Source organism: Salvelinus fontinalis, chromosome 7 (assembly GCF_029448725.1).
Source record: "Salvelinus fontinalis isolate EN_2023a chromosome 7, ASM2944872v1, whole genome shotgun sequence".
Classification (NCBI taxonomy): Eukaryota; Metazoa; Chordata; class Actinopteri; order Salmoniformes; family Salmonidae; genus Salvelinus; species Salvelinus fontinalis.
Genome location: NC_074671.1, coordinates 26,168,633 through 26,189,515, shown reverse-complemented (window position 1 = coordinate 26,189,515; position 20,883 = coordinate 26,168,633). Strand labels below are relative to the sequence as shown.

The window sequence follows — 20,883 nt, the reverse complement described above, 5'->3', positions numbered from 1 at the left end:
GCAGGCCTATTATGAATGAGGGACATACTTCAGGGTCCCAGTGACATCTGGTTTAGGTTTGACACTCAGAACCTCTCCTCCAATATAACTTTTCATGTTCAGCAAGACAAGGAACAAAATGGATGGAGGATTATATTTCCAGAGGAATATAAGGAGTTGTGATGATCGGAACAGTTCACTTTCAGGGGAAAGAGGAGGATCATTAAGGATCAATCAGTGTCATGCGCATTTCATTGTCCCTCTTTATTTTATTTCCGCCATTGTTCAATTCCCTTCATTGTTCAGTAATGACTGATAAATGCACAAGACTGTGCTGCCAAACAGAAGACTGAGCCAGATGCATTCCGTCTGCCATGTCGTGCGCTAGCGGTCTGTGTTTGTATGTGTGTGAGGGTCATGTGTTATCTGTGGCTGTAAGGAATGCACAGCCAATCAGAGGGCTTCCCAAAGCTCCTTAACCGCAATCCACCATTGTCCCTCTGGGGCTTGTAATGGTTTCCCTCTACCTCCTTGGCTTGGGATGACTTCACACACTTGAGCACACACACACACGCACAAGCATGTACACACAGATACACACACACTCATTCTCCTTATCTCACCCCCCATGTAACCCATGTGTGTGTTGTGTGTGTGAGTGTGTGTGTGAGTGAGTGTGTAGCTCAGGAGGCCCATCCCAGCCCAAGTGGCTGAGGTTAGTCTAAACTAGCCGCGATCAAAGCCACATAACCACTCAGGTCAGTGCACGGTCAGGGCACAGGACGCTGTGTGGTTAGAGGCCTTCACAGCAGCCTACCAGTCAACCATTCAGCCAGCCAGCCATCCCTGCACTAGCTAGCTAGCTATGTTGCCATGGTTTCTGAGTGTACTGTACTTCAGTGAGGGCCTGACTTCACCTATTGAGCGAGAGAGAGCTATGGGCTGTGCAGCAACGAAGGATAATCTCAGAGGTAGAGAGAGAGAAACAGAGAGACAGAGAGAGAGATTAGGAATATGTGTGTGTGCCGAGATGCCAAATAAAACATGAGAGAGAATGTATGAGACGATCTCTGTGTGTAGAAGAGGGAGAGACAGAATCTAATGATTTGGTTCTGATACCGCTCCCATATTTCAGCCCAGCCTTGATTACTCCCACTTGTTTTTCCAAGGGGGGAGGGGGGAGATTATTATGGAGCCCCATGAGCTTAATATTGAGGTTTGTTCCAAATGTTGCTCTAATCCTGTTGGGGAATTTGGCTGGGCGGATGCCACGGGGCCTGGTACACTGAGAAGAATCTTTGTGAGGAGGGCCCTGGGTGCCCTGAGTAGGCCGGGGCAGAAGGGAGTCGTGGAGGTAGAGGGGTAGGGCGCGGTGCCCATCAAGACTGGTCAAGCCTGGATCTCTCTCCCACACTGCTGTCCAGCCCACGGACTGGAGGAGTGCTGTCTCTTTAGCTACCACACTCTCACACTCACTCCAGTGACACTTCCGTCACAAAGTAAGGACAAATATGATTCAAGCCCAGTACTGACAACTGATCTATGAAAACTATAAATCAACAGAGATCTGGATTGCAACAACACAACTAAAGGAGTGCATTGGTTCTGTGAAAGCTGAATCTGTACCGGTAGCCCGAGTTCAACCCCTAAACCCTACACCCTTCGCCCTGAGACCCTTAGAGAGCCCCTTTGTAGTGCCCTTACAGCCCAGCCCCAGGCTGCTAGACCCTGATCATTAATTATGTGTCCATGTAAATATATCATTAAATTAATCCAGCTCCCACGGACATCAAAGACTGAAGCAGCCCGGCCACCAGGTGGTCCGTTGGGAACTCTGCTGGGAACGCTGAGAGGCTTTGAGAACGCTGAGAGGGAAATTATTAAAACACACAAGAGGACGGCTGTTTCAGAAAAGTTGCGAGTTGACTCTGTGTGTGTACTGTGTGTTCGTGAGGGAGAACGTGTATGTGTGTGGTTGAAAGATACACACTTTCTCCCTCTCAAAGTGCTGTACATAGTATGTCTCTGTTAATAATACCATTCCTTACTAGACAACAAGCTAGCTAAGATGCAACTAACATTTAAGCCTAACTATAGCTAACAAACTGCTTCTTGCCACTAGGGGGGTGCCATTTCGACATAGCACAAAAGCGTACCCAATTTAAACGGCCTCGTACTCAATTCTTGCTCGTACAATATGCATATTATTCTTACTATTGGATAGAAAACACTCTCTAGTTTCTAAAACCGTTCGAATTATGTCTGTGGGTGAAACAGAACTCTTTCTACAGCGAAATCCATGACAGGAACTGCGAAGGTCTGAAAACTAGGCTCTGCTCTCAGATCAGTTTAAAGCTCTGTTTGTATCCTATGGGTCGACATGAACTGCACCCGCCTTCCCCTGGATGTCAGTAACCAATGAGAAGTGGAATGGACTTTCTACGTAGTACTCAGAGGTTATAAAAGGCCAAGGAGCGAGGGGTCCTCTCTTTTCAACGCTCGCCATTACGCAAAGCAAGACCTCAGGATGGCGTTTTGAAACGCTCAGTTATCGACCTTAGATATATCCGTCTGTAATTTAATTCGTTATAGGTGTTAGAAACATCATAACGAAGTTATTTTAAACCGAGTTATATCAGTTTATGCGAGTATATTGCTATTTTCGGAATTTCCTTAGTATTGAGTTTGAAGATTTGGGCATGCTGTGGCCTCATAGCTACTTGTTAGCAGCTATTTCCGAAGTTGAACACGACGTTTTACAACCAAGCAACAATTCTTTTGGACAAAGGACCACTTCGCCAAGATTCTGATGGAAGCTCGTCCAAAAGTAAGAGCTATTTATGATGTTATTCCGTATTTATGTGGAAAAATGTAAACGTATTTGTCCACCATTATTGCGGCACTAGTCTGGCTGTAACGCACACTGTATGTCTATTAACGTTAATTTTAAAAATCTAACTCAGCGATTGCATTAAGAACTTATTTGTCTTTCAATTGCTGTCCAACCTGTATTTTTTTTGTCAAGTTTATGAATAGCTTTCGATAAGAATAGGTGCCTTTCCAAGATGGCGCAGGACAGATTGCTTGATCTTTTGCCCACAAATCACGTTGTGTAACCACGAATTGTGCGGCTAAATATGCACATTTTCAAACCAACTCTATATGAATTGTGTAATATGATGTTACAGGACTGTCATCTGAAGAATTCTGAGAAGGTTAGTGAAAAAATTAATAGCGTTTGGTGGTTTATAACGTTATTGCTATTTTTGCCTTGAATCAATGCTGCTGTGTGACTGACTATTGTAGTAAGCTAAGATAACGCTATATTGTGTTTTCGCTGTAAAACACTTAGAAAATCTGAAATATTGGCTATATTCACAAGATCTGTGTCTTTCATCTGCTGTACGCTGTGTATTTTTAAGAAATGTTTAATGATGAGTAATTAGCTAATACACGATGGTCTCTGTAGTTATTCTAGTCGCTTTGGGGAGAGTTGTGATGGGGGCTGCAATTGTAAACTATGATTTATACCTGAAATATGCACATTTCTCTAACAAAACCTATGCTATACAATAAATATGTTATCAGACTGTCATCTGATGAGGTTGTTTCTTGGTTAGTGGCTATTTATATCTTTATTTGGTCGAATTTGTGATAGCTACTGATGCAGTAAGAAAATGGTGGAGTAAGAAAAGTGGTGTCTTTTGCTAACGTGGTTAGCTAATAGATTTACATATTGTGTCTTCCCTGTAAAACATTTTAAAAATCAGAGATGATGGCTTGATTCACAAGATCTGTATCTTTCATTTGGTGTCTTGGACTTGTGATTTCATGAACATTTTATTTTATGATATCCCTGTAACTTTAGGCTAGGCTATGCTAGTCAGCTTTTGTGATGGGGGGGATCCCGGATCCGGGTTTGGGAGGTGTTTTAACTAAGTTTTAAATCAACCAACCAGGACCACACACCACAACTGTAACCATTCAGATGTGGGCCATCTGCAAATGAACAGTAGACATTGGGAATGTTTACGTGCACAATAATAGTAGGATATTAAACTGATTATGGCAGTAGGTCAAGTATGGCAATAGTCATGTAAACACCTTACTCTGCTTATCTTAAATTGGAGTAAGGTCAAACATTGAAGTAAACATACGCTGATTAAAACACCTGGTTTTCTGAGCAATCTTTTGAATTATTAGGACATGTAAACAGCTTAAATCGGCATTCCAGCTGTGTTCTTGATCTGCTCATGTGCCAGCACCGGTATGTCCCTCTTATGCATGAGTGAAATGAGTTCGGAAATACTGAAAGTATGCTTCTTAGAAATAGTTTTCACATACAAACTCCCATACTGCTAAGTCATTAGGAGGCCCTGGTGTCTATACTAGTCGCGCACTGCTGAGTCATCAGGAGGCCCTGGTGTCTATACTAGTCCCGCACTGCTGAGTCATCAGGAGGCCCTGGTTTCTCATTAGGAGGCCCTGGTGTCTATACTAGTCCCATACTGCTGAGTCATCAGGAGGTCCTGGTGTCTAGTCTAGTCCCGCACTGCTAAGTAATCTGGAGGCCCTGATGATACTCTTGAAAATTTTAAAGAGAGAGTTCCAGGAGACTCCTTTTATAAGATAATTAATAGAGGGAGTAAAAAAACACACCCAGAGAGAGAGAGAGAGAGAGAGAGAGAGAGAGAGAGAGAGAGAGAGAGAGAGAGAGAGAGAGAGAGAGAGAGAGAGAGAGAGAGAGAGAGGAGAGAGAGAGAGAGAGAGAGAGAGAGAGAGGAGAGAGAGAGAGAGAGAGAGAGAGAGAGAGAGAGAGAGAGAGAGAGAGAGAGAGAGAGAGAGAGAGAGAAATGAAAGATCGAGGAAAAGCAATTACAGAGATGTGGTCTTTGATGTACATGCAGAGTGATTAGGACAAACAGAGAATCAGCCACAATTAAATATGGGCTAATGGAACATTTCTTTAAACATTAATTGCAGCTGCAACTACTACAGTTTGCTCATTAAATGACTGTGGTCAACAACAACAAAAAAGCAGCCAACAAGTGCACAGCATATGTGAGAACTCCTTCCAGACTGTTGGAAAAGCATTCCAGGTGAAGCTGGTTGAGAGAATGCCAAGTGTGTGCAAAGCTGTCATCAAGGCAAAGGGTAGCTACTTTGAATAATTTCAAATATAAAATATATTTTGATTTGTTTAACACTTTTTTTGTTACTACATGATTCCATATGGGTTATTTCATAGTTTTGATGTCTTCACTATTATTCTACAATGTAGAACATTTTAAAATAAAGAATAACCCTGAAATGAGTAGGTGTGTTCAAACTTTTGACTGGTAGAGTATAGATCATAATTCTACAATATACTGTATGTATCTATTTTCATCCATATAGCCTTTCTAGACAACCACAAGCGTGTGTACCAAATGGCATCCTAATCCCCATACAGTGCACTATAGTGCACCCTATGTAGTGCACTACCACAATGGCCTCTGGTCAAAATTAGTGCACTACATAGGAAATAGTGTAACATTTAGGGCATACCCCAGGTTCTCCCATTTAAAACAGTCTATGGACCAAATCTGCCAGTCAAACTCACTCGTGATGGGTGGCTTTCTGTGTGCCACAATTCAAATATATCTTGCATAAATGACTCCCCAAAACCACAAAAAAAGAATTTGAGCAAATTGTTTCAATGGGTTTCCACTGAGGTCATTGTTAATAAAGAGATATACTTCTTTCCCATGAAATCAGCAGCATGGTGGCACAGTGAGAGAGGCACACACACACACACACACACACACACACACACACACACACACACACACACACACACACACACACACACACACACACACACACACACACACACACACACACACACACACACACACACACACACACACAGAGAGAGAGAGAGAGAGAGAGAGACAGACACAGAGAGAGAGACTGAGACAGAAACAGAGAGAGACAGAGATAGAGAGAGAGGCACACACACACACAGAGAGACAGAGACAGAGAGAGAGGCACACACACACATAGAGAGAGACAGAGACAGAGAGAGAGGCACACACACACAGAGAGAGACAGAAACAGAGAGAGAGGCACACACACAGAGAGAGAGACAGAGACAGAGAGAGAGGCACACACACAGAGAGAGGCACACACACACAGAGAGAGACTGAGACAGAAACAGAGAGAGACAGAGATAGAGAGAGAGGCACACACACACAGAGAGACAGAGACAGAGAGAGGGGCACACACACAGAGAGAGAGACAGAGACAGAGAGAGAGGCACACACACACAGAGAGAGACAGAAACAGAGAGAGAGGCACACACACACACACAGAGACAGAGACAGAGAGAGAGGCACACACACACAGAGAGACAGAGAGAGAGGCACACACACACACAGAGACAGAGACAGAGAGAGAGGCACACACACACACAGAGAGACAGAGACAAAAACAGAGAGAGACAGCGACAGAGAGAGGCACACACACAGAGAGAGAGACAGACAGAGAGACCAAAGCGAGTCAGTAGCATTTTCGTGTTTTTATAAAAGCTCTGTATTTTACCCACTTCAGTAATCCCGGAATGCATGCTTCTGCACTGATCACTGACATGAGAAGCGTGGCACAGATTCAAGACTAAAATCCCTCTTTCATGAACATGGGGCTTTCTTTCTGAGAAGGAGAGAAAGAAAGAGAAGCTATAAGGAACAAGTTGTTGGACTAAGGATCGGCCCTGGTGTTGAGTCATTCATCTGTGAGTGTGTGTGTGTGTGTGTGTGTGTGTGTGTGTGTGTGTGTGTGTGTGTGTGTGTGTGTGTGTGTGTGTGTGTGTGTGTGTGTGTGTGTGTGTGTGTGTGTGTGTGTGTGTGTGTGTGTGTGTGTGTGTGTGTGCCATTCAGAGGTGTAGTCAGTGAGGATAGTCATGCTTGCTATTTAGAGCAGGTTATTCATTGACACTGGTGTAAGAAAAGACTTTGCTGATCTAGTTATGGCACCCTATTCCCAATTTGGTCAAAGTAGAGCACTATACAGGGAATAGGGTGCCATTTGGGATGTGCCCAGTCTTTCTCGAGTGATTAATGCTCCTCCTCCAGAACAGAGCCACTTGTTCGACAGATTTGTTTTAAAGGGCAGGACAATTGTTTTGACATGGCATAGAGCAATTTGGGTCTTGTTTGTGGACTTTGTGGACTGCGTGCGTGTGTGTGACAAATTGCTACACCACAGCAACCACAAGAATGGAGTTAGGGCCGATCTCAAGTGTAATCCAAACACCAGGATTAACATAAGACGTTTCAGAGTGCTATGTTCGATACTACAAGGGTTCTTCCCAAATGGCACCCTATTCCCTAATTTGGGTACGTCCCAAACGGCACCCTATTCCTTATGGTACCTGGTCAAAAGTAGTGCACTACATATGAAACAGGGTGCTATTTGGGACGCACTCCAATTCTCTCTACAGAATAACTTTGGACCAAGCTGGAAATCCAGAGCAAAGCCATGTGTCAATCAACAGAGTAGCAAAAACAAAATCTACATCCCAATGCCTCCTGTGCAATGCCTTAGGGCAGTGTTTCCCAACCCTGGTCATCCTGTACCCCCAACAGCCCAACCCTGGTCCTCCAGTACACCCAACAGCCCAACCCTGGTCCTCCAGTACCCCAAACAGCCCAACCCTGGTCCTCCAGTACCCCCAACAGCCCAACCCTGGTCCTCCAGAACCCCCAACAGTACACAAACCCTGGTCCTCCAGTATCCCCAACAGCTCAACCCTGGTCCTCCAGTACCCCCAACAGCCCAACCCTGGTCCTCCAGTACCCCCAACAGCCCAACCCTGGTCCTCCAGAACCCCCAACAGTACATATTTATATTGTAACCCTAGACAAACACACCTGATTCAACTTGTCAATTAATCATCAAGCCCTCAATGAGTTGAATCAGGTGTGTTTGTCTAGGGTTACAATAGAAATACGTACTGTTGGGGGTTCTGGAGGACCAGGGTTGGGCTGTTGGGGGTACTGGAGGACCAGGGTTGGGCTGTTGGGGGTACTGGAGGACCAGGATTGGGCTGTTGGGGGTACTGGAGGACCAGGGTTGGGCTGTTGGGGGTACTGGATGACCAGGGTTGGGCTGTTGGGGGTACTGGAGGACCAGGGTTGGGAAACACTGTCTTATGGTACTGGCGGACCTAAAACTAGGGTACAACAAACTAGGGTACTGCAGTTGCACCATACAACTTGGCTCATGCCATCAACTGATATAGACTAAGGAACTGCAGGCAGTATTAATTACACTATACATCTCAATGTACTCTGGATTCCATGTGTGCACTAAAACACACATTCATGAAAGTGTCCACTGCTCTTTCACGCTATGGTTGTAGATTCCAGACAGAGAGGTAGCAGCTCTATCAGCAAGCTCCCGGCTAAAGTTCCTGTGTCCTAGGAACGGTAGCGTGAAATGCTACACCGCCAGAATGTGGAGCATGTGCAGGCGTATTCTCAGAAAACCCAGAGAGACAGAGACCCTGAGAACAAGTTTCGCCAGACCCAGGCTGTCATAAACAATCTACAGCCATGACCGCCACCGAGTAACACATGATACCTTGTAAAAAAAATCTTGGTGCGTTCTCGCCCCATGGCGTCTGTCTGTGCTAGGCCTTTCACTCTCCTCCGCTGTCCATGTCTCTCACACATAGGCCCACACACACACACACACACACACACACACACACACACACACACACACACACACACACACACACACACACACACACACACACACACACACACACACACTTTGTGCATGTGTGTGAGTACATACTTTATGTCAGTCAGACATGGACACACACACACAGTCAGTCAGTCAAACTCAGGCGTACTGAACCTGTAATTTGTACTCCGAGTGTTCTCCTCTCCTTTCCATTGCCCTGGGCGCTATGCGTGTGGCTTTCAGAGGCGTGGGTAGCGTCATTTGTAATTCAATTATTTTTATCTGTCCTGGCACACACTCCAGCACCTGCCTGCCTTAACTTACTGTATTTTAGCCAACCACTCCTTAAAGACAATATTCACCCAAGTAGAGCTATATCGCTCAATCATTCTCACTCCTTCAGCTTATCACTGTTTAGGACATTTACAGCAGAGATATTATATCCAACTTAGACCATAAAGACCCTAGACCATAAAGACATAAAGACCCTAGACCCGAAATACCCTAGACCATAAAGACCCAAGACCATAAAGACCCTAGACCATAAAGACATAAAGAACCTAGAACCCTAAAGACCCTAGACCATCAAGACCCTAGACCATAAAGACCCTAAAGACCATAGACCATCAAGACCCTAGACCATAAAGACCCTAAAGACCCTAGACCATAAAGACCCTAAAGACCATAGACCATCAAGACCCTAGACCATAAAGACCCTAAAGACCCTAGACCATAAAGACCCTAAAGACCATAGACCATAAAACCCTAGACCCTAAAGACCATAAAGACCCTATACCATAAAGACCCTAGACCCTAAAGACCATAAAGATCCTAGACCCTAAAGCCCCTAGACCCTAAAGACCCTAGACCATAAAGACCCTAGACCCTAAAGACCATAAAGACCCTAGACCATAAAGACCCTAGACAGTAAAGACGCTAGACCATAAAGACCATAAAGACCCTAGACCGTAAAGACCCTAGACAGTAAAGACGCTATACCAAATACCCTATACCAAAGACCCTATATCCTAAGGAACATAAAGACCCTAAAGACCATAAAGACCCTGACCCTAAAGACCATAAAGACCCTAGACCCTAAAGACCCTATACCAAAGACCCTATATCCTAAGGAACATAAAGACTCTGAAGACCATAAAGACCCTAGACCCTAAAGACCATAAAGACCCTAGACCATAAAGACCCTAAAGACCCTAGACCCTAAAGACCATAAAGACCCTAAAGACCCTAGACCCTAAAGACCATAAAGACCCTAGACCATAAATACCATAAAGACCCTAGACCATAAAGACCCTAGACCCTAAAGACCATAAAGACCCTAGACCCTAAAGACCATAAAGACCCTAGACCATAAAGACCCTAGACCCTAAAGACCCTAGACCCTAACGACCCTAAAGACCCTAGATCCTAGACCCTAAAGACCATAAAGACCCTATACCATAAAGACCCTATACCATAAAGACCCTAGACCCTAAAGACCATAAAGACCCTATACCATAAAGACCCTAGACCATAAAGGCCACAAAGACTCTATAAAATGAAGACCCTAGTAAAAAGACCACAAGACTAGGGGCCATTCGCCCGCACATGGTCACATAACACACGAATATACACACACAGTCTCACACACGAGGGGCAGCGTCTGAATGTGTGTGCGCTCCAGGGGCAGAGGGAAGAAAAGGAGCAGAGGAGCTGAAGCAAATGCATGCTGGCTTTTATTAGTGGAGCTGTCCAACCATCAAGAGGAAGGAGAGCCAGAGAGACAGAGACAGAGACAGAGAGAGAGAGAGAGAGATTGAGACAGAGAGGAGAGAGAGACAGAGAGACAGATACAGAGAGAGACAGAGAGACAGAGAGAGAGAGAGAGACAGAGAGAGAGAGAGCATAATAAAGAGTCGTGGGCTGTGTTCATCACAAATCCCTCCCTCTTCCCTTCCTCTCTCCTCCCCCTCTTTTCCCTTCCTCCCCCCTCAATCTCCCTCCTTCCTCCCTTATTATCTCCATTCTGTATAGTCGGTGGATGAAAGGTTTGGATCCTCCAGGGGCCACCACTTCTCCCAAACCCCCAGCCTACTTCCATTGGATGGATGCATTCTGACAGCCTGCTTAATGGTACGTGATACAGGCAGGACCCTTTCTCTTGACAATCACAAACAGATTGCTGCTCCCCAGGGAGCAGATTATGAGACAACAGGGATGACAAGGCAGGGACACTGCAGGCCTCTGGTGGGTAGGAGGGGAGGACAAGGGGTTGTGGTTAGTGTGTGTGTACACGTGTGTGTACACGTGTGTGTGTACACACATGTTAACCATGTTTGCCTGATTCTGCTCCCATGCCTGCCTTTTGCTCAAAAGATGGTCGTGTGTGTCCATAAGCGTGCATATGTATTTTGTGTGTGTGTGTGTGAACGTGTGTGTGTGTGTGAACGTGCGCCTAAATAACAGCATAATAACGTGAGGCCCATCCTCTGATCACAACATACTCACCCCTGACACTACCCTCCTAAGAGGCATCTCTCTCCTCTCTTCATCCCCCTCCTCTTCTCCTCCCATGTTCACACCTCCCCTTTCTTCTTTCCTCCCCGCTTCTTTGCTCTCAACGTCCCCCTTTTCTCCTCCTCCCTCCCTCCCTCCCTCCCCGCTCTCTTGTTCTCACTATAAGCCCCTGCTGCATCCACGTGCAGTAACACAGCGAAGGACTCCCCCGCTCTCCCCTCCCATTCACTCTCACTCACTGCAACAAACTTAAGGGCCCAATGTGTCTTTCAACTAACTCACTACAAAACTACAGGCTCTAACTTTGTTCTGACTGAACGCACAGCACCCTAACTTGTGAGTGAGGTTACAGTCCAAAACACGGAACTTCACAACTGCTCATCAAGGTCGAGAAAGGAGAGATGGTGGCAGACACTACTTAAAACAAAACACACCGAGGTGGAGGATGTATGGTCTCGTTTAGCTTCTCATTACCGTCTCGTTTACCTTCCATGACACCTCTAGCTCCAGAGAGGAAGACTGCGCAAACACTTGGGAGTGCTGTTGTGAGCACCCGGAGCAGCCCACTGCAGAGTGCATGCGCCTGTGAGTGCATGCATTTCTTGCTCTTAAAAACCCCAGGAAACTTTACGGCGACAGTTTCGCTCTGTAGCTTCATACTAGAACACTACCAACAACACACAGTCTCTCTATCTCTGCTAGAACACTACCAACAACACACAGTCTCTCTATCTCTGCTAGAACACTACCAACAACACACAGTCTCTCTATCTCTGCTAGAACACTACCAACAACACACAGTCTCTCTATCTCTGCTAGAACACTACCAACAACACACAGTCTCTCTATCTCTGCTAGAACACTACCAACTACACACAGTCTCTCTATCTCTGCTAGAACACTACCAACAACACACAGTCTCTCTATCTCTGCTAGAACACTACCAACAACACACAGTCTCTCTATCTCTGCTAGAACGCTACCAACAACACACAGTCTCTCTATCTCTGCTAGAACACTACCAACTACACACAGTCTCTCTATCTCTGCTAGAACGCTACCAACAACACACAGTCTCTCTATCTCTGCTAGAACACTACCAACAACACACAGTCTCTCTATCTCTGCTAGAACACTACCAACAACACACAGTCTCTCTATCTCTGCTAGAACACTACCAACAACACACAGTCTCTCTATCTCTGCTAGAACACTACCAACAACACAGTCTATCTATCTCTGCTAGAACACTACCAACAACACACAGTCTCTCTATCTCTGCTAGAACACTACCAACAACACAGTCTATCTATCTCTGCTAGAACACTACCAACAACACACAGTCTCTCTATCTCTGCTAGAACACTACCAACAACACACAGTCTCTCTATCTCTGCTAGAACACTACCAACAACACACAGTCTCTCTATCTCTGCTAGAACACTACCAACAACACACAGTCTCTCTATCTCTGCTAGAACACTACCAACTACACAGTCTCTCTATCTCTGCTAGAACACTACCAACAACACACAGTCTCTCTATCTCTGCTTGAACACTACCAACAACACACAGTCTCTCTATCTCTGCTAGAACACTACCAACAACACACAGTCTCTCTATCTCTGCTAGAACGCTACCAACAACACACAGTCTCTCTATCTCTGCTAGAACACTACCAACAACACACAGTCTCTCTATCTCTGCTAGAACACTACCAACTACACACAGTCTCTCTATCTCTGCTAGAACACTACCAACAACACACAGTCTCTCTATCTCTGCTAGAACACTACCAACAACACACAGTCTCTCTATCTCTGCTAGAACACTACCAACAACACACAGTCTATCTATCTCTGCTAGAACACTACCAACAACACACAGTCTCTCTATCTCTGCTAGAACACTACCAACAACACACAGTCTCTCTATCTCTGCTAGAACACTACCAACTACACACAGTCTCTCTATCTCTGCTAGAACACTACCAACAACACACAGTCTCTCTATCTCTGCTAGAACACTACCAACAACACACAGTCTCTCTATCTCTGCTAGAACACTACCAACAACACACAGTCTCTCTATCTCTGCTAGAACACTACCAACAACACACAGTCTCTCTATCTCTGCTAGAACACTACCAACAACACACAGTCTCTCTATCTCTGCTAGAACACTACCAACAACACACAGTCTATCTATCTCTGCTAGAACACTACCAACAACACACAGTCTCTCTATCTCTGCTAGAACACTACCAACTACACACAGTCTCTCTATCTCTGCTAGAACACTACCAACTACACACAGTCTCTCTATCTCTGCTAGAACACTACCAACAACACACAGTCTCTCTATCTCTGCTAGAACACTACCAACAACACACAGTCTCTCTATCTCTGCTAGAACACTACCAACAACACACAGTCTCTCTATCTCTGCTAGAACACTACCAACAACACACAGTCTCTCTATCTCTGCTAGAACACTACCAACAACACACAGTCTCTCTATCTCTGCTAGAACACTACCAACAACACACAGTCTCTCTATCTCTGCTAGAACACTACCAACAACACACAGTCTCTCTATCTCTGCTAGAACACTACCAACTACACACAGTCTCTCTATCTCTGCTAGAACACTACCAACAACACACAGTCTCTCTATCTCTGCTAGAACACTACCAACAACACACAGTCTCTCTATCTCTGCTAGAACACTACCAACTACACACAGTCTCTCTATCTCTGCTAGAACACTACCAACTACACACAGTCTCTCTATCTCTGCTAGAACACTACCAACAACACACAGTCTCTCTATCTCTGCTAGAACACTACCAACTACACACAGTCTCTCTATCTCTGCTAGAACACTACCAACAACACACAGTCTCTCTATCTCTGCTAGAACACTACCAACTACACACAGTCTCTCTATCTCTGCTAGAACACTACCAACTACACACAGTCTCTCTATCTCTGCTAGAACACTACCAACTACACACAGTCTCTCTATCTCTGCTAGAACGCTACCAACAACACACAGTCTCTCTATCTCTGCTAGAACACTACCAACAACACACAGTCTCTCTATCTCTGCTAGAACACTACCAACAACACACAGTCTCTCTATCTCTGCTAGAACACTACCAACTACACACAGTCTCTCTATCTCTGCTAGAACACTACCAACAACACACAGTCTATCTATCTCTGCTAGAACACTACCAACAACACACAGTCTCTCTATCTCTGCTAGAACACTACCAACAACACACAGTCTCTCTATCTCTGCTAGAACACTACCAACAACACACAGTCTCTCTATCTCTGCTAGAACACTACCAACAACACACAGTCTCTCTATCTCTGCTAGAACACTACCAACAACACACAGTCTCTCTATCTCTGCTAGAACACTACCAACTACACACAGTCTCTCTATCTCTGCTAGAACACTACCAACAACACACAGTCTCTCTATCTCTGCTAGAACACTACCAACAACACACAGTCTCTCTATCTCTGCTAGAACACTACCAACAACACACAGTCTCTCTATCTCTGCTAGAACACTACCAACAACACACAGTCTATCTATCTCTGCTAGAACACTACCAACAACACACAGTCTATCTATCTCTGCTAGAACACTACCAACAACACACAGTCTCTCTATCTCTGCTAGAACACTACCAACAACACACAGTCTCTCTATCTCTGCTAGAACACTACCAACTACACACAGTCTCTCTATCTCTGCTAGAACACTACCAACTACACACAGTCTCTCTATCTCTGCTAGAACGCTACCAACAACACACAGTCTCTCTATCTCTGCTAGAACACTAACAACAACACAGTCTCTCTATCTCTGCTAGAACACTACCAACAACACACAGTCTCTCTATCTCTGCTAGAACACTACCAACAACACACAGTCTCTCTATCTCTGCTAGAACACTACCAACTACACACAGTCTCTCTATCTCTGCTAGAACACTACCAACAACACACAGTCTCTCTATCTCTGCTAGAACACTACCAACTACACACAGTCTCTCTATCTCTGCTAGAACACTACCAACTACAAGGCAACCGAAAGAGAAAGAAAGTGTCTCTCTGAAACGGATCTAAAGACTGTGATCACACAAAGGATATGAGGCTATTCAGAGCAAATGGCACCCTATTCTTTATACAGGGCATTACTTTTTACCCGAGCCCTATAGGCCATGGTCAATAGTAGTGCACTATTTAGGGAATAGGGGGCCATTTGGGACGCAACCTGGTAAAGATGAGCTCACTGCCTGCTGTTTGGTAAATACTGGTCATTTAGTTTGATAGAGGATGATAGAGGAGGACAGACAATCGCCCCGGTCTCTACCATGCAATCAGCCTGCAGAGAGGAGCTGTACTGTCATCAAGACTGGATAGAGAGATAAACCAGGAAAGAGGAGAGAGAGGGAGAACAGAGTGAGTGGGGGGGAGAAGAAGGAGAAAGTGGGAGGGAGAGAGAAATAAGAGTGAGCTAAGGGAGGAGAAAAAGAGAGCGAGAGAGAGAGGGATGAGGAGGGTGGTTGACTTTCCTTCCTAAAACACAGGCTGCCTGCTGAGAAGAGACAGCTCTTTTAAACAGTGTCACTCACTGGCTCACACAGTCCTTTATGCTCTCTTTATCTCTTCCATCTACTCTCTCTTTCCATCCCAATTTCTCCCTCTTTACCCATCTCCGCATGTAAACCATGCAGAGATGGTCTGTCTTTAGTCTCTGTCCTCATCTCTGCTTGTTTTCTTTCCATCCCTCTCTCTCTCCTTCCCAATTGGTCCCAGAGAGACATTGTGTTTGTATTTGTATTTATTAAGGATCCACCATTAGCTGCCAAGGCAGCAGCTACTCTTCCTGGGGTCCAAACAAATTAAGCAAAACATTTAATAAAACAGTTCACATAACATTATTACGTCACTAAATATCTGAAATACAACATTAATAATACTATCATACCTACATGTGTGTGGAGGGAGTGTGCTAGTGTGTGTGTGCATGTGTGTGTGTCTCCTCATAGTCCTCATTGTTCCGTAAGGTGTCATTTTTTTTCTTCTTCTGATTTTACTGCTTGCATGAGTTACTTGATGTGGAATAAAGTTAATGTAGTCATGGTTCTGTGTAGTACAGTGCGTTTTCCAGAGTCTGTTCTGGACTTGGGGACTGTGAAGAGACCTCTGGTGGCATGTCTTGTGGGGTATGCATGGGTGTGCGAGCTGTGTTCTAGTCGCTTAAACAGACAGCTCTGTGATTTCAACATGTCAATACCTCTCACAAAGTCAAGTCGTGATGCAGTCATTCTCTCCTCTACTTTGAGCCAGGAGAGATTGACATGCATATTATTAATGTTACCTCTCAATGTGCGTTTAAGGGCCAGCCGCGCTGCTCTGTTCTGAGCCAACTGTAATCTGCCTATGTCCCTCTGTGGCACTAGACCATATGACTGAGCAGTAGTCCAGGTGCGACAAAACTAGGACCTGTAGGACTGTAAGACAGCAGAGCAGCGCTTTATCACGGACAGACTTCTCCCCGTCTTAGCTACGACCGTGACGGTTTACAGTTCAGGGTTACACCAAGCAGTTTGTTACACTAGCAGAGAGTCTGACCACTGACTCTACCCTGTCTTATAAAGTACAACAGTATCCAGCCAGTCAGAAAGCTGTGAAACGTCGTCCACTATAGTAACAGCCGTTTGTTTGACGTAATACCCGTGAAAATGTGGTTCTGGTTTGAGGATAAAGGGGCATTCTATAAAGATCAAATAAGGGAGGGAAAATTGCTATACACCTATGCTTTGTATGAGGATAAATGAGAGACTTAGGAAGGTAAGATACTTTACACACATTCCAGACTGGTCGTAAACACACATGAATGATATTTTTCCACCAGTCAGTCAACACATACAGTCATGCAGGCTTTATGCTGGCATACCCCACCACACACACACTGTTCCTCTCGCATGACTAAGATTTTCTCTGTGTCATTATAAGACTCGGTCAGCGTGTATCTATCTCGCTCGCTCATTCCCTCGCTATCCCTTTCTCTCCCTCTCTCGCTCTCTACTCAAGCCGAGTGCGTTAACACAAACACAGACACACACAGAGAGAGAGAGCCCGAGTCAGACGGAAACGACAGCGAGCGAGGCAGAGGAGAGGTAGATAGCTACTGGGACAATGTTTGTCTTGGCACGGCGCTGCCCCCTTGGAACCCCACTGACGTTATAGCTAACAGCTGCTTGTGTTGTTGCTAACACGCTAACACTAACCTGTGTGAAGGGTCTCCCCTCTTACTGCTCTTTGGGCTGGAAATACCTTCCAGTACTTTAAGAACAATATGCACCACAAACTCAAAGAAGACTTTCCCGGGAATAGTGTTGAATATGACTTGGCTATGACAAGTGAGAGCATAACTACTACTTCACTACAACTATCAACTTATAAGAGGGTCTCCCTATAAGAGCGGGCACTATCAACCACTAGAATTGAATTACAATCTAGACTTTGAGTATAATCTGGACTAAGCATAATCTTCACCACAAGCTATGGCAAATAAAAGCATAACAACGACTGTTGCACTGAATTTGGTAAATAGAACAGTTCAAATACTGTACATCTCAATTGTTTTGTAAAACTAGATGACGGGCAAAATTAGCACTCTGGAGGATTTACTTGGTGACTGGATATAGTACAATCTACAGTACCATTTATCCGCTGTACCTTCTCAATCTCACTGTAGCCTTCTCTTCCTAAAATCGACTACCGTCTTCTTCAATCTCTCAATAGCGCTCATCTAGCCTTTCTGCCCCTACACTAAAGCACATGGCAGGAACGGACGGACAGGCATGGAAATCAGAACCAGTCGTGTACATGTTACGCTGATTGTTCCTGGTGGCAGAGGCTTTTTACGGCGCCACTGCATAAACTTGCCATTTACTTAATCTAGGGCGGAGGAGAGAGAATCTCCCTTTTATATACCAGTAACTACATACATACAGAGATCTTCCACACAAGCCTGGTACTGTATGTACAGAGGCTCTACACAGAACTTCATACATACATATGGAACTGATAGGTTTTACATCGGTCGTGTTAAAGCTAGAGTTGGTGGTGAAGTTTCTCTTCCACCAATACCACTGAAAAAAAAAATATTTAAAAGGGTGGCAGGTGGCCCAGCGGGTAGAGCCCTGGGCCAGTAACCGAAATACAGAGATCGAATCCCCGAGCTGACAAGGTAAAAATGTGTCATTCTGCCCCTGAACAAGGCAGTTAACCCACTGTTCCCCGGTAGGCTGTCATTGTAAATAAGAATTTATTCATAACTGACTTGCCTAGTTAAATAAAGGTTAAATAAACAATTTAAAAAACTTCCTCTACCAAAAGGCTGACTGTGGGAGGATTTATGGCAGATTTTTCAATAAATATTACAGTAAGAAAATTGGATCAAATTTCTCTGCTACCCATACAGCCGAACCATTTTGCATTTACATTTGAGTCATTTAGCAGACTTGCTTATCTAGCAACCTTTCACAGCCAAAACCCCTCTATAGTATCTGCTCATCAGCCCGCTCATCAATACAACAGACTTGGTGTGAAAATCCACACAGGGTTATCTATATGCAATGCTGGTTGCATTAGACCACTCTTTGATGTTAATCAGGAAGTGGACCAACGGCTGACTGGGTAAACACACACCAACACAAAAACTTTCTCTCACCAAACTCTGTTCCTCTTTCACCAAACAGCTGCACAATGTCAGGTCACAAACAATTCACACACACAGTGCCCGAGCGAGGTATAAATACTATACATCACATACCCAATCCATTCTCAATGACTCCCTTTTCACTTGAATGGAGTTAAATGGCTGAAGTCAGGCGTACATTCCGCAGCAGCGCTCTCTGACAGTCCCGAATGGCACCCTATTCCCTATATTGTGCAACGCTTTTGACAAGGGTCCATAGGTCAAAAGTAGTGCACTATATAGAGAAATAGGGTGCCATTTGGTAGTCAGTCAGGAAGACGATCCGAACAGCAACATTCATTTAGTCAGTCTGGCTCTACTGCCACTGTGAGACAAATAACCAAACACCCTTAGTTTGATTTATCAAAGTACTCTGTGTTGCTGATTGTGTGGGTGAGTTGCGGTAACCAAGGGGAGTTTTTAGTTTGTTCAGCAAGTCCACAAAATCGAACTCCACAATAAAATGTCCACTAGCATGGGTTAAGAATCTGCGGAACCAAACACAACGTGTGGATGAGATGAGATTTAAATCAAATTCCCAATAATTCAAACTTGATACATTTGCGTAAATAAAACAACATACTCGTCACAAATGGACACGCAACCACCTCTGACATATTCCACTGCACTCATGTGCACAGGTCTCAGAGTGCAAGTCAATACTATCTGCTTTCTTCTTTTCAGAAACTCCGTATTAATGGCGAAGGAAGCCATGCAGTATTTATGAAACAACAATATTCCATTCATGGAATGTTGCTCCAGCGCTCTAAAATTCTAATCCTTGAGGACTGTGGAATGTTGCAACGGAGGGAATTCCTGTCATTCAAAGAGAAAACTCTGAAGTTCTGCGACACACACACACACACACACACACACACACACACACACACACACACACACAGTCTTGTCCTGAGTAGAGCGCCTGTGAAACAACTCTGTCTCTCAGTGAACAGAAGCACATCTCTGCGTGCTGCCATAAATCACTGCCAACAGACCGAGAAAGAGAGAGGTGTTTGACTGTCTCTCTCACCTCTAAACTCTCTACTGGGAAAACTAGAGCTCTAACAGCAGAAAGAAACCTGGAAGCAGAAAAAGACTGAAAAGGAGAAATAGAAGGTGAAAGAAAGTGACAAAGAAAACGTTTCACATTACCTGGAAGGCAAGAGAGCAGAGTGCCGGAGTGAGAGTGTGAGAAAGAAGGATAAGGATCTCTTTTTTTTCTCCCCGTCTCCTCTTCTCTTCTTGTTCTCATGCAGAGTTCTGTTCTTGGTGGTAGAGTAGTGGAGAGGAGAGGTGGACCACACAGCTCAGCTCCTCTGGAAGAAGGAGAAGAAGAGGACAACCTCTCAGCTCTAATCCCCTCTACGATGTGATAACACTCTTTAACCCCAACCATCTGTTGAGACACGTCCCTGAGCAGAGAGGCAGAGCAGACCTACCGCCTCCTCTAGTCCAGTCCCACTCCACCCTAACCAATCACAGCTCTCTGTAGGCTGGCTACTGGGTGGCTCCTTGCTGCCAGGAGGCAGGGACAAGGACAGAGGAGGAAGAGGGGAGAGACACACACACACTATGGGAGAGACACAAGTAGAGAAAGCCCCTAGCCACAGTAACCTGAGAGGGAAAGAGAGAGTGAGAGTGTGTGTTTGTGTGTTGGAGAGTAGAGGGAGAGGGTGGGACAGAGAGTGAGAGTAATGAGAGGGGTGGGGGGCAGAGGGAGAGTAGAGTGAGAGGGGGGACAGAGATTGAGAGTGGAGTGAGAGGGGGGACAGAGAGTGAGAGGGCGGGACAGAGAGTGAGAGAGATACAGGGCAGAGAGGCAGAGAGAGAAAGAATGAAAAATGATTGTGACAGTTGACAAAAAAT

At 44.9% G+C, this 20,883-nt stretch overlaps 1 protein-coding gene across 6 annotated transcripts in view; it reads right to left on the bottom strand.

Annotated features, from left to right (window-relative positions):
* The window catches only part of sulf1 (sulfatase 1), a 69,343-nt gene extending 48,899 nt beyond the window's left edge, over positions 1–20,444 (bottom strand). For 2 of the 6 annotated variants that reach the window (XM_055928893.1, XM_055928899.1), the window contains exon 1: positions 20,170–20,443. The gene's annotated coding sequence lies outside the window, so the exon portion shown is untranslated. Of the gene's footprint in view, positions 1–6,565; positions 6,670–20,169 lie in introns of all 6 variants that reach the window. The other 4 variants (XM_055928895.1, XM_055928900.1, XM_055928894.1 and 1 more) reach the window with 3 other exon arrangements.
* Positions 20,445–20,883: the final 439 nt, after the last annotated feature.